Source organism: Callithrix jacchus, chromosome 9 (genome assembly GCF_049354715.1).
Source record: "Callithrix jacchus isolate 240 chromosome 9, calJac240_pri, whole genome shotgun sequence".
NCBI lineage: Eukaryota > Metazoa > Chordata > Mammalia > Primates > Cebidae > Callithrix > Callithrix jacchus.
Window position 1 is genome coordinate 121,337,280 of NC_133510.1, and position 16,833 is coordinate 121,354,112.

Sequence of the window (16,833 nt, forward strand, 5' to 3'; positions counted from 1 at the left end):
ATGATGGTTTCACAGATACATACCTGTTAAAAGAAATTATGCTCTTTAAATAAGTTCAGATTATTGTATTATGTTATACATCAATAAGGTAGTTTTAGAAACATGCAATGTACCAAATTGAAATCAGGCCGGGCGTGGTAGCTCATGCCTGTAATCCCAGCACTTTGGGAGGCCAAGGCAGGCAGATCATGAGGTCAAGACATTGAGACCATCCTGGCCAATATGGTGAAACCCTGTCTTTACTAAAATACAAAAAATTAGCTGGGTGTGGTAGTGTATGCTTATAGTCCCAGCTACTCGGGAAGCTGAGGCAGGATAACTGCTTGAACCCAGGAGGCAGAGGCTGCAGTGAGCCGAGATCACGCCACGGCACTCCAGCCTGGCACCTGGTGACACAGTGAGACTCTGTCTCAAAAAAAAAAAAAAAAAATTAGCTGGGCGTCATGGTGCATGCCTGTAATCCCAGCTATTTGGGAGACTGAAGTGAGAGAACTGCTTGAACCTGGAAGGCAGAGGTTGCAGTGAGCCGACATTGCACCACATCACTCTTACCTGGGTGACAGAATGAGACTCCATCTCAAAAAAAAAGCGGAGAGGGGGGCAAAAATAAACAAATAAAAGAAAAAAGAAAGAAAAAGAAATCAAATGAAGTAGAGAAAATTTGTGTAAAATGTTTGTCAGTTAAAAGCTAATCTTAGTATCAGAAAGATGAACACACACACACACAAACACACAACACACACACAACACACACACACACACTTACCTAAAACTCAAAAGAGACAGGCAGGAAATTAAAAAAAGAAACAGCAGTGTCCATTTAAAATATGAATCTTGTAACTTCACTAATGATCAAAGAAACAAAAATAGAAATAATATGACATCTCACTTCACCCACCAAATAGGCAAAATAAGAGAAAAAAGATACTTTTTTTCTCACAAGAGTATAAGGAAATAGTTTCATACACTGCTGGAAGAATAGGATAAGTATACTCTTTAAACCTAGTAATAATACACTTTTGGGAATTCATATAAGGCAGTTTCTTGTTTGTTTTGTTTAGCAAAAGAGGTGAGGTACAATTAGGGAAAGCACAGAAGGAATATGACGGTGCATACGGGAAACATGACTTCTTTGACCTATGAGTTTTGGTTTCTTTGTAGCTTGTGTTTTATCTGAAGTTAGGTGTTGAAACTTTGGGTAATTTTTTTATTTCCTTATTTTTGTTTCCATGTATTTTCTAAAATTTTGTTTTGCAAAGTCTGTTACTTCTGTAATTAGAAGAAAAGCGATACAAAACCTTTTAGGTAATTTGAAATCTAACTATAAAGTACTACAACAAAAAATGGCAATATATATATATTTCCAGAAAATAATTTGACAATAGGAATCAAAAAAATTTAACTAAGCTAATTTCTTTCAACCAAATAATTATTCATAACAGAAACCATAACTGAGAAGAAAAAAAAATTTAGGAAATAAATTGAAACAAACATTTTTATAAAAGAATATTTTATTCCAATTTTATTAATATTTTTACTTTCCCTTTTATTTTTCTTTCAAAGATAAAAATTCATTCAGAAAACAATTTTTTTTCCATCTATTTAAAAGAAAGCTAAGTTGTAGATCTATGGACAATACCTTTTTGTGTGTGGCACAAAATATACCATATTGCTCAGATTCATTTTAGCAGCAATCTTCTTTTTTCTCTTTTATAACTTCAGTCCTTTGTATTTATGATGCAACCTATGGAAAAATAACAAAATACATAATTACTGGCAAAATTAAAGAAGCAATAATTGCTCATGTGGTAGTTATTTACTCGTGGTACATATTTACTAATGTAATATTACAAAGTTAAAATTTTATCTTCATCTGTTTGTAGATGGCAAATTTAAAAGGTAAGATGCTCATAACAAAGACACAAGCTACTCTATCTGGGAAACAAATGTGTCAATAGATTTCAGAATCTATACTGAGGCTTCTACTGTTTGTTTGTGTCCAGGGTAACTTAATAGAGGCTACCAGTAGACAGGACTAATCAGACAGCACGTGGTAATGCTACTGATTCTCTGTCAGTAGCATTGATTACTCTACCTTTCCTTTTCTAGGCTTTCCTATAACCAATCTTCCACACTTTTGAGGTGATGATTATTTTTAATTATCTATTAAAGAAGTACATGCCAGGCTGGGTGCAGTGACTGACGCCTGTAATCCCAGCATTTTGGGAGGCCAAGGCGGGCAGATCATGAAGTCAGGAGTTCCAGACCAGCCTGATCAACATGGTGAACCCCCATCTCTACCAAAAATACGAGAATTAGCTGGGCGTTGTGGCATGCATCTATAATCCCACTCAGGAGGCTGAGGCAGGAGAATTGCTTGAACCCTGGAGGTGGAGGCTGCAGTGAGCCAAGACTGCATCACTTCACTTCAGCCTGAGCGACAGAGCGAGACTCTGTCTCAAAAAAAAAAAAAAAAGAGCAAAATCCATAATCCTATCCAGGCAAAATTCCATTAACAATTTGGCATACTTTTCCCCATGCATGTATTTATTTCTTCACGCACTTTTAAAATGCAGCTGAGATCACATTATACATGTAATTCCTTAGTTCACCCCTTTTATCTAACTCTATGAGTATTTGGCCATGTCACCAAATACTGTTCCGAAAGGTCATTTTAATGACTGTTTAATGTCTGTCTTATTGAAGAGCTGCAATTCATTCACAACCATTGCTCCACAATCGAAAACCAAGGCTGTATTCAACCTTTTGTTGAACTATTGAAAAGTATTATATCTGGAAGATATTGGCAACTATTACTTATCTACATTTTGGGAGCTTTCTTGAGAATGGATTTCTAGAAGTAGAATTACTGAGTCAAAGACGCAACAATTTAAAACCTACATATGTTGGAATAAGTTTTAGATGCTTGACTAGCGTTGTAGTTGAAGGCCTTACAGGAAAAAACTTAAAAAAAAGTATGGACTTTAATTTTTACTATTTTCTTGCTGAGAATATCCCACTCTTGTCTCATGTCTATACTTATAAACTGAACATTTTCATTATTTTTGGTATTCCTTCCAATGCTGTCTGTGGCTGTGTGATGCTTTAGATTAATTGGTAGCTAAAACTTGCCTGCAATCAGAATCACATTTTACCAAACCACTAACTAATCAATAACTGCAATGTCTGCATGCCTACCCTGCTAATGTAGTCTGACTATAGCTCCCACAAACTAAAAAATATTCCTTGTGACATTATATGAACACTAGTTGTTAAATTTCTAAGGAAGCAGTTTCAAATAAGGCATCTATTAATATCATCATGTCCTGACTAACTTCAAATCAGGGAACATTCATTCCTAGAAAACAGTTTTCTTTCTCTTTTTTTTTTTAAGACACAGACTGGCTCTGTCGCCCAGGCTGGAGTGCAGTGGCAGGGTTTCGGCTCACTGAAACCTCCACCTCCCAGGTTTGAATGATTCTCATGCCTCAGCCTCCTGAGTAGCTGGGACTACAGGCATGTGCCACCATGCTGGGCTAATTATCTTCTCTCTAAATAGTTATTCACTTTTACATAATTAATTTTTTCTCTCTTTTTTCCTTTTTTTTCTTTTTTGAGACTCGGGCTGGAGTGCAGTGATTCAATCTTGGCTCACTGCAACCTCTGCCTCCTGGGTTCAAGTGATTTTCCTACCTCAGTCTCCCAAGTAGCTGGGATTACAGGTGTGCACCACCACGCCTGGCTAATTTTATATTTTTAGTAGAGATGGGGTTTTGCCATGTTGGCCAGTCTAGTCTTGAACTCCTGACTTCAGATGATCCACCCGCCTCAGCCTCCCAATGTACTGGGATTACAGATGTGAGCCACTGCGCCTGGCCCACTTTTACATAATTTTCTTAAAATGCGTACTCTCTTCATCTTTGGTTGCCAAGCTCTGTATATGTTCTAAAATTATCTCCCTAAGATGTCTAGGAATGAAGCCTTCTCAGTTTTATCTTTTTTTGTTTGTTTGTTTGCTTTTCTGCTATAATAGTGCATTGCTATTGAGGCTGAAGATAGTATTTCTGAAGTTCATCCATTAAACCCAAAGGATATTTTCAATTTTCTTCCATATTATCACCCCCATTTCCTTCTTCATAAATGTCTCTTGGATTGCATGAAACTGTCTTCTGTTTTTCCAAATTATTCTGGTTATATTTCCTCTGATCTCTGATGCCTAAATGAAAGTGTGGCGGGTGGATCACGAGGTCAAGAGATCGAGACCATCCTGGTCAACGTGGTGAAACCCTGTCTCTACTAAAGATACAAAAAATTAGCTGGGCATGGTGGCGCGTGCCTGTAATCCCAGCTACTCAGGAGGCTGAGGCAGGAGAATTGCCTGAACCCAGGAGGCGGAGGTTGCAGTGAGCTGAGATCGCACCATTGCACTCTGGGTAACAAGAACCAAACTCCGTCTCAAAAAAAAAAAAAAAAAAAAGAAAGTGTTTCCCTAAGGATTTCCCAAGTCCTCTGTGTGATTGCAAACTCCTATCTTAATTTCTGCCCATTTAATGGTTTTAAGTAATACTGTGTCACTAGACAGTACTGACTACTATTCCAAGCCCCAGTTCCATATTTTCAAACATCTATTTGGCTTGTGCCCTGAATGGCTTACATACACCTCCCATTAACTTTGTTCTCTTTCCTGGTCCCTTACATTCAATTAATCCCAAATTTCTGCTTCAAATATTTCTTTTGACCTGTTTTTCCATTTCTCTGGCATTCATATGCTCTCTCCTTTTCTTCTTTCAGCCTCTAGTCTATCTTTTTTGGAATTCAAAAAACACTATTACCATAATCATCATTCTAAAGTATAGTTCAGGTAATATCACAACTCTGCTCAAAATCCTTCAGAATCTCACTACTTCTTATGAGATAAAGAATAACTAAAAAAAAAAAACTTTACCTAATGAACATTCAAAGTTGGCTTCAAACCACTAGTCTAAACTAAATTCTTAAACTCTATAATCAAGAAAAAATGAATTCCACTCAGTTACATTTTTATATATACTTTGTAATTCATTTCTCACTTGGTCTTTGCCTAAGTTGTTTCCTCTGCTTATAAGGTCCAAATCGCGACTATTCTCACAGTCCAGCTAAATATCACTTCTATAAAACCTACTATTTTCTCCCTTTGCTTCAGTTTTCTATACACACATTAGGACTCTAAAACTGGAAGGCAAGTGCTTCTTGCAAAGGATAATTGTCTAAGTCCACATTTGGATTAATCATTGTAACCCCTGATATTTTTAAAAATAAAAACAGCCTTATTGAGATAAAATTCATCTATCATACACTCCACCCATTTAAAGTGTACAATTCAGTGGTTTTTAGTATATTCACAGACATGTACAACCATCACCAACCAGTTATTTTTAGAACATTTTCATCAGCAAATATACACACACAAAACCATACCCTTTAGCTATCATCCCACCCTCACCCCGCCCCATTCCCTCCATTCCTAAGCAATTTACTAACATACTTTCCATTTCTATAGATTTCCTTGTTCTGGGAATTTCATATGTTTCATTTTCCTTGAGTATATACCTATGAGTGGAAATGCTGGACCCTATGGCTTATTTAAGTAGCAGATATTCCATAAAAATCTGATGAAATCATGTTCTCTTTCCCATTTCAATCTTAGAACTAAAATGATCATTCAAATTAATTATTTCCCCAAAACATAAACAAGAATATTTTTTCTTCTAAGAGGGTAAGATGAAATAACAGGCATAAAATCAGTTTTTCCCTCTTCCTTAACCTCCTGCGACCTCAGGTATTACATTTATAGTGAGAACTTAGAACTGTGCCAAGAATGTAGTATTTCAGGTTTTAGGCCCTTGGGCCAAATAAACAATTCAACTAGCTTGGAGTAGAAGATTTCATCAGAGATGTGCAACTGAAATAACTTTCTTCACAAACACTTCTTTATTCTAAGAAATGGAAACCTTCTAACAATGGTAGTCAAGTAAATTATTTTTCACAGTCTAACTTAATAAAAGAAAGAACAATGGTGGTGCATGCCTGTAGTCCCAGCTACTCGGGAGGCTGAGGCAGGAGAATCACTTGAATCTGGGAGGCAGAGGTTGCAGTGAGCTGAGATCATGCTACTGCACTCCAGCCTGGGGGGACAGAGCAAGACTCCATCTCAAAAAAAAAAAAAAAAAAAAGAAAAGAAAAGAAAAGAAAAAAAAAAAAACGAGAATACTTGATAGAGAGTAAAAATATAAATATTTTAAATAATTTCTTCTTTCTTAGAAAATTCAAGAAAGATGATTCATGGAAGATCTTAGTTGTATTTCAATGTTTTTCTCAACAATAAACCAGGAGCCAGTGAATTTGAAAACTCCACAATATTTCAGTAGTAATAAGATAAATAAGAATCAGAATGTTTCATACTGGAAAGAATTTTAAAGACCCACCATTTCAACTCCTTTGTTTTTATACTCAATCTCAGAAACGTTAAGCATCACATCACACCTATGTGGCAGCATTATCCCCAATTTAAAATCCTGGACTTCTGGCCAGGTGCAGTGGCTCATGCCTCTAATCCTAGTACTTTGGGAGGCCGAGGTGGGAGGACTACTTAGGTCCAGGAGCTCAAGAACAGCCTGGGCAACATAGTGAGACCCCGTAACTACAAAAGAAAATACAAAAAAATTAGCTGGCCATTGTAGCACGTGACTGTAGTCCCAGCTACCTGGGGGGTTGAGGTGGGAGGATTGCTTGAGCTCAGGAAGTTGAGGCTACAGTGAGCTGAGATTGTGCCACTGCACTCTAACCTGAGTGATAAAGTAAGACCCTGTCTGAAAAAAATCCAGAACTTCTGATTTCCACTACAGAAAACATTCTTCTAAACCATACTGCCTAAGTCATACTTTAAAACACCAAAAGTTTTCCTAATTGCTACAATTTGGAGAGATCACCTGAGGTCAGGAGTTCCAGACCAGCCTGACCAACATGATGAAACCCTGTCTCTACTAAAAGTACAAAAATTAGCTGGGCGTGGTGGCATGTGCCTGTAATCCCAGCCACTCGAGAGGTTGAGACAGAAGAACCACTTGAACCCTGGAAGCGGAGGTTGCAGTGAGCTGAGATCAGGCCACTGCACTCCAGCCTGGGCAACAAGAGTGAGACTTAGTATCGAAAAAAGAAAAAAAATTAAAAACCCAATATGTGACATAGTATATATGCTTCTTGATTAATACATTTAGTAATGATAGTCAGGAGTCTAATAACTATAATAATTTCAATGAGTGATAAGCATAAGAAATATGTATATGTAATAACTAATGTGATAAAAAATATCTGTGATTTCTATTGGTGACAAAGTCACAGGTATTGCTAATACTCTTGTGGTTTCTTGCCAAAATTTGTAATTATAGAAAATGCTACATGTCAGTTCGAGTTTAGTAAAAGCAAAAATGGAATGTTTTCTAACATATTACTTGATCTACAGAAACCTGGGCATACAAACCACTCACCCAGTATAAATGGGTATTGGTGAGGAATTCTAAAAGTTCTTCTTACGTGCCGAGTTTATTCCATTCTGTTTCCTACCAAACCTCTATAACCTCTTTAGTAGAAATTCATAAAATGTTGTGAGGAGTAGATGAGATAATATATGCCAAGTATGTAGTAGGTACAGAACAAAAGGTCTGCTAGAGGTGAATCTAATCTTACTTGATCACACTGATATAATATACATTGTTATTTAAAAAGTTGTACAGAATTAACTTGGCATTTCCCACTGTGATCCCACTGAACAGCTATCAAAAAGCTATTCCTATGCTTTTTGGCATCGGTAGTTCCCTTACTATAGAATTTCATCTTATGGTGTGGAAGCTGATTGAAATGTATTGATAATACTGTTCCACTGTAAGTACTAATCATCACTGTTAAGGTTTTTAGTTACAAATAATAGACATCAACCCTGGCTAACTTAGGCCAAAAATAAATGTATTCATAAGATATCTCATAGAATAATTGGGAAGCTCAAAAAATGGGCCGGCCCCTAGAGAGAAAAGGCACAATCAAGATCATGCCATTTGCTTAGAATACTGTCGATGCATCACCACTCGATTATGCTCTGCCAGACTCTTCTCATCTTCACAACTGCCTCCGTCATCTCTGTGGGCCCTGAGCTTGCAAGATTCAGAGTTCTAGGAGGGAGTATCTGACTGACCAATGTCACATGCCCAAATGCAAGCTGCCAGGCAACTGAAGATGGAGTATCTACCTGTACTCCTTTCACTGTATCCACAGCAGAAGGAAGAACTCTGCCTTCCACCTATCCAAAATAGGATAGTGTTCAAGCAACAGGCAACCACACTATAAATATGTACTTATTAATGATCAAGAGCCACCGCACAGCTCAAAGGATAAGTGACAAACTTGGATTTAGAGTGTTCCAGTTTCTAATTCTGTCTCCTTAATTCCCTGTAGCCTGAGTAAGTTTTATAACCTGTTTAAGCTTCTTCCATATCTACAAAATATTATTCTTCTCATGAGTTTAATAAGAGGTATAGTAGCTGAAGCAGTGCTCAAGTATTCATTCATTCTTTCAACATTTATTGGATACCTGCTATGCTTAAGACACTGTGTTAGGTGCTGAAAAATATTTAACACATATAATACAGATATTTGTTTGCCAAAAACTCATTACTTAGAGCCAGTGAGTGTTGCAAATACTATGAAAGTTCAAAATAGGGAGCATTTCCCACTCTCTAAGAAGTAGAGAATGGAGATGGGTAAGTGATTGGATTGATGCTTTCATGGAAGAGACAGTATTTTGATTGTTCTGTAAAGAATAGGCAGAATTTTATAGGAAATGGTGTACACAAAGGATTGCAGGTTGCAGCATATTAGGAAATGGCATGTTACTTAAATGTCTGTTCTGCAGATTTGGGAAACCATTCATTGGAAATGAAGCTGGAACAGTCTATTGGGTCTAGATTGTCAAGGAGCTTGAATACCATGTAAAGGTTTTTAAGTTTTTTTTCTACTGATGAAAACATTTTCAATTAGAATCAGGCTTAAAGAATAATACTCCAGTTGCCTGGATAATATACAGTCTGGACTAAGAATATTTTGTTTAAAAATATTGTGCACACATCATAGAAAAAGAATTGAAAGAATATAAACCAAAATGTTAATAATGATTATCTTTGGGTATATAGATATTTTCTGTTTATCTTTCTTTGTTTTCAATATATATATATATATATATTTTTTTTTTTTTTGAGATGGAGTCTTACTTTGTCACCCAGGCTGGAGTGCAGTGGTGAGATCTCAGCTCACTGCAACCTCAGCCTCCCAGGTTCAAGCGATTCTTCTGCCTTAGCCTCTTGAGTAGCTGGGACTACAGGTGCGAGTCACGATGCCTGGCTAATTTTTATATTTTTAGTAGAGATGGGGTTTCACCATATTGGCCAGGCTGGTCTCAAACTCCTGACTTCGTGATCTGCCCGCCTCAGACTCCCAAAGTGCTAGGATTATAGGCATGAGCCACTGCACCCAGCCATATTTTCTACATTGAACACGTATCAGTTTTACCCCATCTCTACTAAAAATACAAAAATGAGGTGGCGCACGCCTGTAGTCCCAGCTATTCAGGAGGCTGAGGCAGGAGAATTGCTTGAATCCAGGAGGCGGAGGATGCAGTGAGCCGAGATTGCGCCACTGCACTCCAGCCTGGCGCCCAGAGACAGAGCGAGACTGTCTCCAAAAAAAAAAAAAAAAAAAAAACTGAATTGGAAGAGAAAATAGAAGGAGACTAGAGCAAAGAGGTCAGGTTAGGGCTACCAAGTAAGAAAGAATGATTATCTTATTCTAGAATGTTGGCAATAAAATTGAAAGCTGAAGGCAGTTATCATGTTGTGGTTCCATGAGTATGAATGTCAAGAGAAACATGGTAGTAACACAGTGAAGAGTCAGCAGTTGATTGGCTACAGAGCCTAGAAAAGACAGGAGTATTAGCTCTGGGGCCCTAAGAACAAGAGACAGGGAAGATGTCTGTTCTCTGAGTAAAAATGGAGAATTTAGTAGAAGAAACAAGTTTAATGGGAGAAAGATAATGACTGTTTTCTAGTAAAACTGACTTGAAGGTGATAGATGGACATCTAGGTAGAGATATACAGAAAATAGAAAAAAATGGAAATTGGTATGCAGGGGAAATGCTGACACAAGGACTGACCTGGTAGACAGGAAGCTCAAGAAGAAGCTATGGTAACTCAGGCAAAGACTGTAGAGAAAAGAGAAGGCTTACAACAAAACTAAGAATTCAACTTTGAGGGTAAGTTGAATTCTTAGCAAATGACAGATGAATGCTAAGTATATAATACTATAATTCTATAATTAGGTATTCACCCATTAAATACATAGTCAAAAGGTTAAAATGACTTCCTTAATAGCAAATTGAGATGAGTAGTCAAAAGAATACTACCAGAAATAAAATTTAGATTATTATATTTTTTAAAGATTACTCTGGCTTTTGCTTCATTGTTAAAAAGAAAAAAAGAGAAAGTTCCTTGTCTTTTCTGTCTATGGAAATACATATTTTAAAAAGGGAAATCTGCAATCTGTACAGTACAGTAATAAAATGATCAAACTAACCTTTTAATTCCTGAATTAAACTATGTATATCTATATATATAGATTCTCATGCCTCAGCCTCCTGAGTAGCTGGGATTACAGGCGCATGCCACCAAGCCTGGCTAATTTTTGTATTTTTTGGTAGAGATGGGTTTTCACTATATTGGACAGGCTGGTTGTGAACCCCTGACCTCAAGTGAGCCACCTTGGCCTCCCAAAGTGCTGGGATTATAGGCGTGAGCCACTGAGCTTGGCCTAATCTATATATCTTATACATTTTTAAAATATTCTCTTGTGAACTATGAAAATCTGAGACAGGTTTCAGTTAATTTAGAAAGTTTATTTCGCCAAGGCTGAGGACATATGCCCATGACACAACCGGACACAGTTGTGTCCCATGCACCTATGACACAGTCTCAGGAGGTCCTGACAACATGTGCCCAAAGATATCAGAGCAGTTTGGTTTTGTACATTCTAGGTAGACATGAGCCATCAATCAACATATGCAAGATGAATACTGGTTTGGCCTGGAAAGGCGGGACAACTCAAAGCAAAAGGCAGGAAGACTCCAAGCGGGAAGGTGGTTTCCAGGTCACAGGTAGATAAGAGACTAATGGTTACATTCTTTTGAATTTCTGATTAGTCTGTCCAAAGAAGGCAATCAGATATGCATTTATCTCAGTGTGCAGAGGGGTGACCTTAAAGAAAATGGAAGGCAGGTTGGCCCTGAGCAGTACCCAGCTTGACTTTTCCCTTTAGCTTAGTGCTTTGGGGGCCCCAAGATTTATTTTCCTTGCACACTCTTTATAATCTGAATTTTAGATTTAGAATGGATGTAAGAGAGGCTCAAGGAGGTTAAGTTGCTTCAAAGTAGTTTAATAGTAATGACTTAGTACTTGTGCCATTAGAACCTAGGTTTCTACCCATAGAGTGGGAGAAAATCTTCACAACCTATACATCTAACAAAGGACTAATATTCAGAATCTACAACAAACTCAAACAAATCAGCAAGAAAAAAACAAACAATCCCATCAAAAAGTGGGCTAAGGACATGAATAGACAATTCTCAAAAGATATACAAATAGCCAACAAACATACGAAAAAATGCTGAACATCACTAATGATTAGGGAAATGCAAATCAAAACCACAATGCATTATCACCCTACTCCTGCAAGAACAGCCATAATAAAAAAATAATAGATATTGGTGTGGATTCAGTGAACAGGGAACACTTCTACACTGCTGGTGGGAATGTAAATTAGTACGACCACTGTGGAAAACAGCATGGAGATTCCTTAAAGACCTAAAAGTAGAACTACCATTTGATCCGGCAATCCCAGTACTGGTTGTCTACCCAGAGGAAAAGAAGTCTAGATACGAAAAGGTGCTTGCACACACACGTTTAGAGCAGCACAATTCACAAATGCAAAAACGTGGAATGGCCATCAATCAACAAGTGGATAAAGAAACTGTGGTACATATATGCAATGAAATACTACTCAGCTATAAAAGGAAATGAATTAATGGCATTTGCAGTGACCTGGATGAGATAGACTATTATTCTAAGTGAAGTAACTCAGGAATGGAAAACCAAACATCGTATGTTCCCACTCATAAGTAGGAGCTAAGCTAAGATGATGCAAAAGCATAAAAATGACACAATTTGCAAAATAAGAAGAGCAGCAAAAAAAAAAAAAAAAAAAAAAAAAAAGGAGAGAGAGAGAGAGAAAAGAAAAAAAGACACAATGGACTTTGGAGATTCAGGGGAAAGGGTAGGAAGAGCGTAAGGAATGAAAGACTGCAAATTGTGTGCAGTGTATACAGCTCGGGTGATGAGTGCACCAAAATCTCACAAATCACCACTAAAGAACTGACTCATATAACTAAACACCACCTGTTCCCAATAACCTATGGGAATTAGAAAAAGAAAAAAAAGAACATACATACATTGAATTCCTTTTTTTTTAAAACAGAGTCTCACTCTGTTGCCCAGGCTGGAGTGCAGTGGTGCAATCTCTGCTCACTACAGCCTCCACCTCCTGGGTTCAAGCAATCCTCCTGCCTCAGCCACCCATGTAGCTGGTATTACAGGTACGCACCAGCAAGCCTGGCTAATTTTTGTATTTTTAGTAGTGATAGGATTTCACCATATTGGCCAAGCTGATCACAAACCGAATTCCTGATCAAAAAACACTTGTCAGTTGGGTAGCATCATGACATAGTGGAAATACCCCTAAACTAGAAAACAGAAGTCTTATGTCCTAGTCTCAAAACAGCTCTGAGTGGCTCTGAGGTATTGATCAAGTTGCTTAACATCTCTAAGCCTCAGTTTCCTGGTCTTGGAGCTGGTCAAGGCAATTTCTAAGTTTCATTTCAACTCTAAAAGTCTATGATTTTGGCTTGTTGCTCAATTTAAACATCTTTTTTTTTTTTTTTTTTTTTTTTTTTTTGAGAAACAGTCTCCCTCTGTAGTCCAAGTGGGAGTGCAGTGGCGCAATCTCGGCTCACTGCAACATCCGCCTCCTGGGTTCAAGCGATTCTCCTGCCTCAGCCTCCCAAGTAGCTGGGACTACAGGCACGTGCAACCACACCCAGCTAATTTTTTGTATTTTTAGTGGAGACAGGGTTTCACCATGTTAGCCAGGATGGTCTCAATCTCCTGACCTCATGATCCGCCCGCTTTGGTCTCCCAAAGTGCTGGGATTATAGGAATGAGCCACTGTACCTGGCTTTTAAAAATCTTTTATTTAGATTCACACATAGACATAGACACAGACACACACACACCCCTGAGTTCAATATACAACTAAAATCCCAGCTATCTGCAGTTTAATTGTTCCAAAGCCAAATAAAAGAAAAACCCAAGATGTAAACACCTTTAGCCTCTGCAAATTTCACCTGCCACTGATCACCAAATACATGACGGCATTGTGAGAGCTCTGTATTTATAACTTTTGACTCCCTGCTACAGGATTACAATGCCAGGAACTGGAGATAATAGAACATGCAGAAATAAAAGCTTTGAAAATAAATTTTCTTACAGCTAATGAAGGATTATCTAGCGTGCAATTTTTCTAAAATGTCACAGATATTAGCAAGTTATTTTCTTGTTTGGATGTTTCTACTTTGTTATCCTGAAAACTTTCCCTTAATCATTATCAAATTTAGAGACTCAAAACTTGAAAATTACAATACTTAAATTTATAAATTTATATTTACTGCTTTGGGAAAAGGTCTGCTCAGCTTCTGCTATGAACTGAATTTTATCTCTTTCTCTCCCCCAATTCATACGTAGAAACTCTAACCCTCCAATGTGACTGACTGTATTTGGAGATAAGGCCTTTAGGACATAATTAAGATTAAATGAGGTCATATGGGTGGGGCCCTAATCTGACAGAATTGGTGGCCTTGTAAGCAGAGGAATTGATAGTAACAAGAAAAGTCCATATGGACAGGGTGTGGTGGCTCACGCCTGTAATCCCAGCACTTTGGGAAACGCAGGTGGGCCGATCACCTGAGGTCAGGAGTTTGAGACCAGCCTGGTCAAGATGGAGAAACCCCAACTCTACTAAAAATACAAAAATTAGCCGGATGTGGTGGCACACATCTGTAATCCCAGCTACTTGGGAGGCTGAGGCAGGAGAATCACTTGAACCTGGGAGGTGGAGATTTCGGTGAGCTGAGTTCGAGCCACTGCACCATAGCCTGGTGACAAGGAGACACTCCCGTCTCAAACAACAATGACAGCAACAAATGAAAAGCCCATATGGGCTCACAGTGCAAAGGTGAAGGTCTGCAAGCCAGGAAGAGAGCCCTCACCAGAAACTGAATCAGCTGGCACCTTGATCTTAGATTCCCCAACCTCCAAAATTGTGAGTAAACTTTATTTCACCACAGAACTGTAAGCCATTTGATCTGTGGTATTTTGTTAGAATAGCCCAAGCAGACTAAAATAGCATGCTTAAGCCAGGCATGGTGGCTTACACCTGTAATTCCAGCACTTTGGGAGTTCAAGACTAGCCTGGGCAACATGGTGAAACCCTGTTTCTATTAAAATACAAAAAATTAGTCAGGCGTGATGGCGGGTGCCTTTCTCAGCTCCCTCAGGAGGGTGAGGGAGGAGAAAATTGCAGTGAGCTGAGATCTCATCATTGTACTCCAGCCTGGGCAAAAAGAACAAAACTCCACCTCAGGAAAAAAAAAAAAAAAGAAAATAAATAGAATGAATCCTATCAGTCCTTATATGCCATCTGATTTTAAATACTCTTCAAAGCCGATAATGGAATCCATCCTCTATACTACTGCCACCGTCACTGACCTGAAAGTAAAATCTGACCATGCCACTCTCTAACTTAAAACCCTTTAATCCTCATCATGTACAGGATAAGATGCAAACTCCTTGTAGATGGCATATGAAATCCTCTGTGACCAGTTGCTTGTCTACTCTTGGATCTTGTCCTTAGTAAACTCTAGGGCCTCACATTGGATGCCTCAGCCATCTCAAACTACTTCTCTGGGATATCAAGTAACAGCTGTTGGCAAGAAAGGAAGAAAAGTTGTCTGCCTTTCTCACTAACCAAAATCTGTTCAAGAATCTGCTTTGTTACTACTCCTTCAGGGAAATTTTCCTGACCGTCCCCTAAGCTAGGGTAGGATTTTTTCCTTTATGCTCATGTAGAAGTGTATTGTCAACATTTATTTTAGACACAGGACTTCACCATATAAGATTTAGGTTATCCTGGGCCGGGCGCGGCGGCTCACACCTATAATCCCAGCAATTTGGGAGGCCGAGGCGGGTGGATCACGAGGTCAAGAGATCGAGACCATCCTGGTCAACATGATGAAACCCTGTCTCTACTAAAAATACAAAAATTAGCTGGGCATGGTGGTGCACGCCTGTAGTCCCAGCTACTCGGGAGGCTGAGACAGGAGAATTGCCTGAACCCAGGAGGCGGAGGTTGCGGTGAGCCGAGATCATGCCATTGCACTCCAGCCTGGGTAACAAGAGCGAAACTCTGTCTCAAAAAAAAAAAAAAAAAAAAAAAGATTTAGGTTATCCTAAGTATCTCTCCATTAGGACCATAGCTGCTTAAGGTCAGGAATCTTATTTCTTTATTTATTGGGACAGAGTTTCACTCTTGTTGCCCAGGCTGAAGCGCAATGGTGCGATCTCGGCTCACCACAACCTCCACCTCCTGGGCTCAAGCAATTTTCCTGCCTCAGTCTCCTGAGTAGCTGAGATTACAGGCATGCACCACCATGACAGGCTAATTTTTTTTTTTGTATTTTTAGTAGAGATGGGGTATCTCCATGTTGGTTAGGCTGGTCTTGAACTCCCAACTTCAGGTGATACACCCCCCCTCGGTCCCCCAGCGTGTTGGGATTACAGGCGTGAGCCACTGCGCCTGGCCAAGTTTTTATTTTTTTAAAGAAATTATAGTAAATGCTTTTGTAAAGCAAGTAACCATTACTACTTTATGTGCTTTCTTGATTTACTATTTCCATACATTGTTTTACTTAAAACTAACTTGGCCATGCGTGGTGGGTCACGCCTGAAATCCCAGCACTTTAGGAGGCCAAGGTGGGTAAACCACGAGGTCAGGAGTTCAAGACCAGCTTGGCCAAGATGGTGAAACTCCATCTCTACTAAAAATACAAAAAATTAGCTAGGCATGGTGGTGGGCACTTGTAAACCCCGCTACTCAGGAGGCTGAGGCAGAGAAGTTCTTGAACCAGGGAGGTGGAGGCTGCATGTGATCCAGTGAGCTGAGATCACACTGCTGCACCACTCTAGCCTGGGGGACAGAGTGATACTCCATCTCAAAAAAACAAAACAAAACAAAACAAAAAACCAACCAAACAAAAAACACCAACTTGACCTTTATTCTGGAAGTTCATTATTTTATTTAACTACATGGTATCCAAATGCCAATAATTTCAGAATTATCAGCACTGTCAACTAACTCATTTGAGAACCTATTTTAACGGATGTCTTAAGGAACTGATATTTCAGATCATTCCATTTAAACATTTATAAACCCCCTTGGAACTGAAGTCTAGTTCATGTTATTTTTAAAAAGTGAAATAAAAGGCTGGGCGCAGTGGCTCACACCTGTAATCCCAGCACTTCAGGAGGCCAAGGTGGTTGGATCATGAGGTCAGGAGATCAAGACCATCCTGGTCATGGTAAAACCCTA

At 38.7% G+C, this 16,833-nt stretch overlaps 1 protein-coding gene across 8 annotated transcripts in view; it reads right to left on the reverse strand.

Annotated features, from left to right (window-relative positions):
- TAOK3 (TAO kinase 3) overlaps positions 1 to 16,833 on the reverse strand; it is a 210,017-nt gene that overhangs the window by 116,026 nt on the left and 77,158 nt on the right. For all 8 annotated transcript variants that reach the window (XM_078337405.1, XM_078337406.1, XM_002753065.4 and 5 more), the window contains one exon: positions 1,640 to 1,744. The gene's annotated coding sequence lies outside the window, so the exon portion shown is untranslated. The remainder of the gene's footprint in view (positions 1 to 1,639; positions 1,745 to 16,833) is intronic.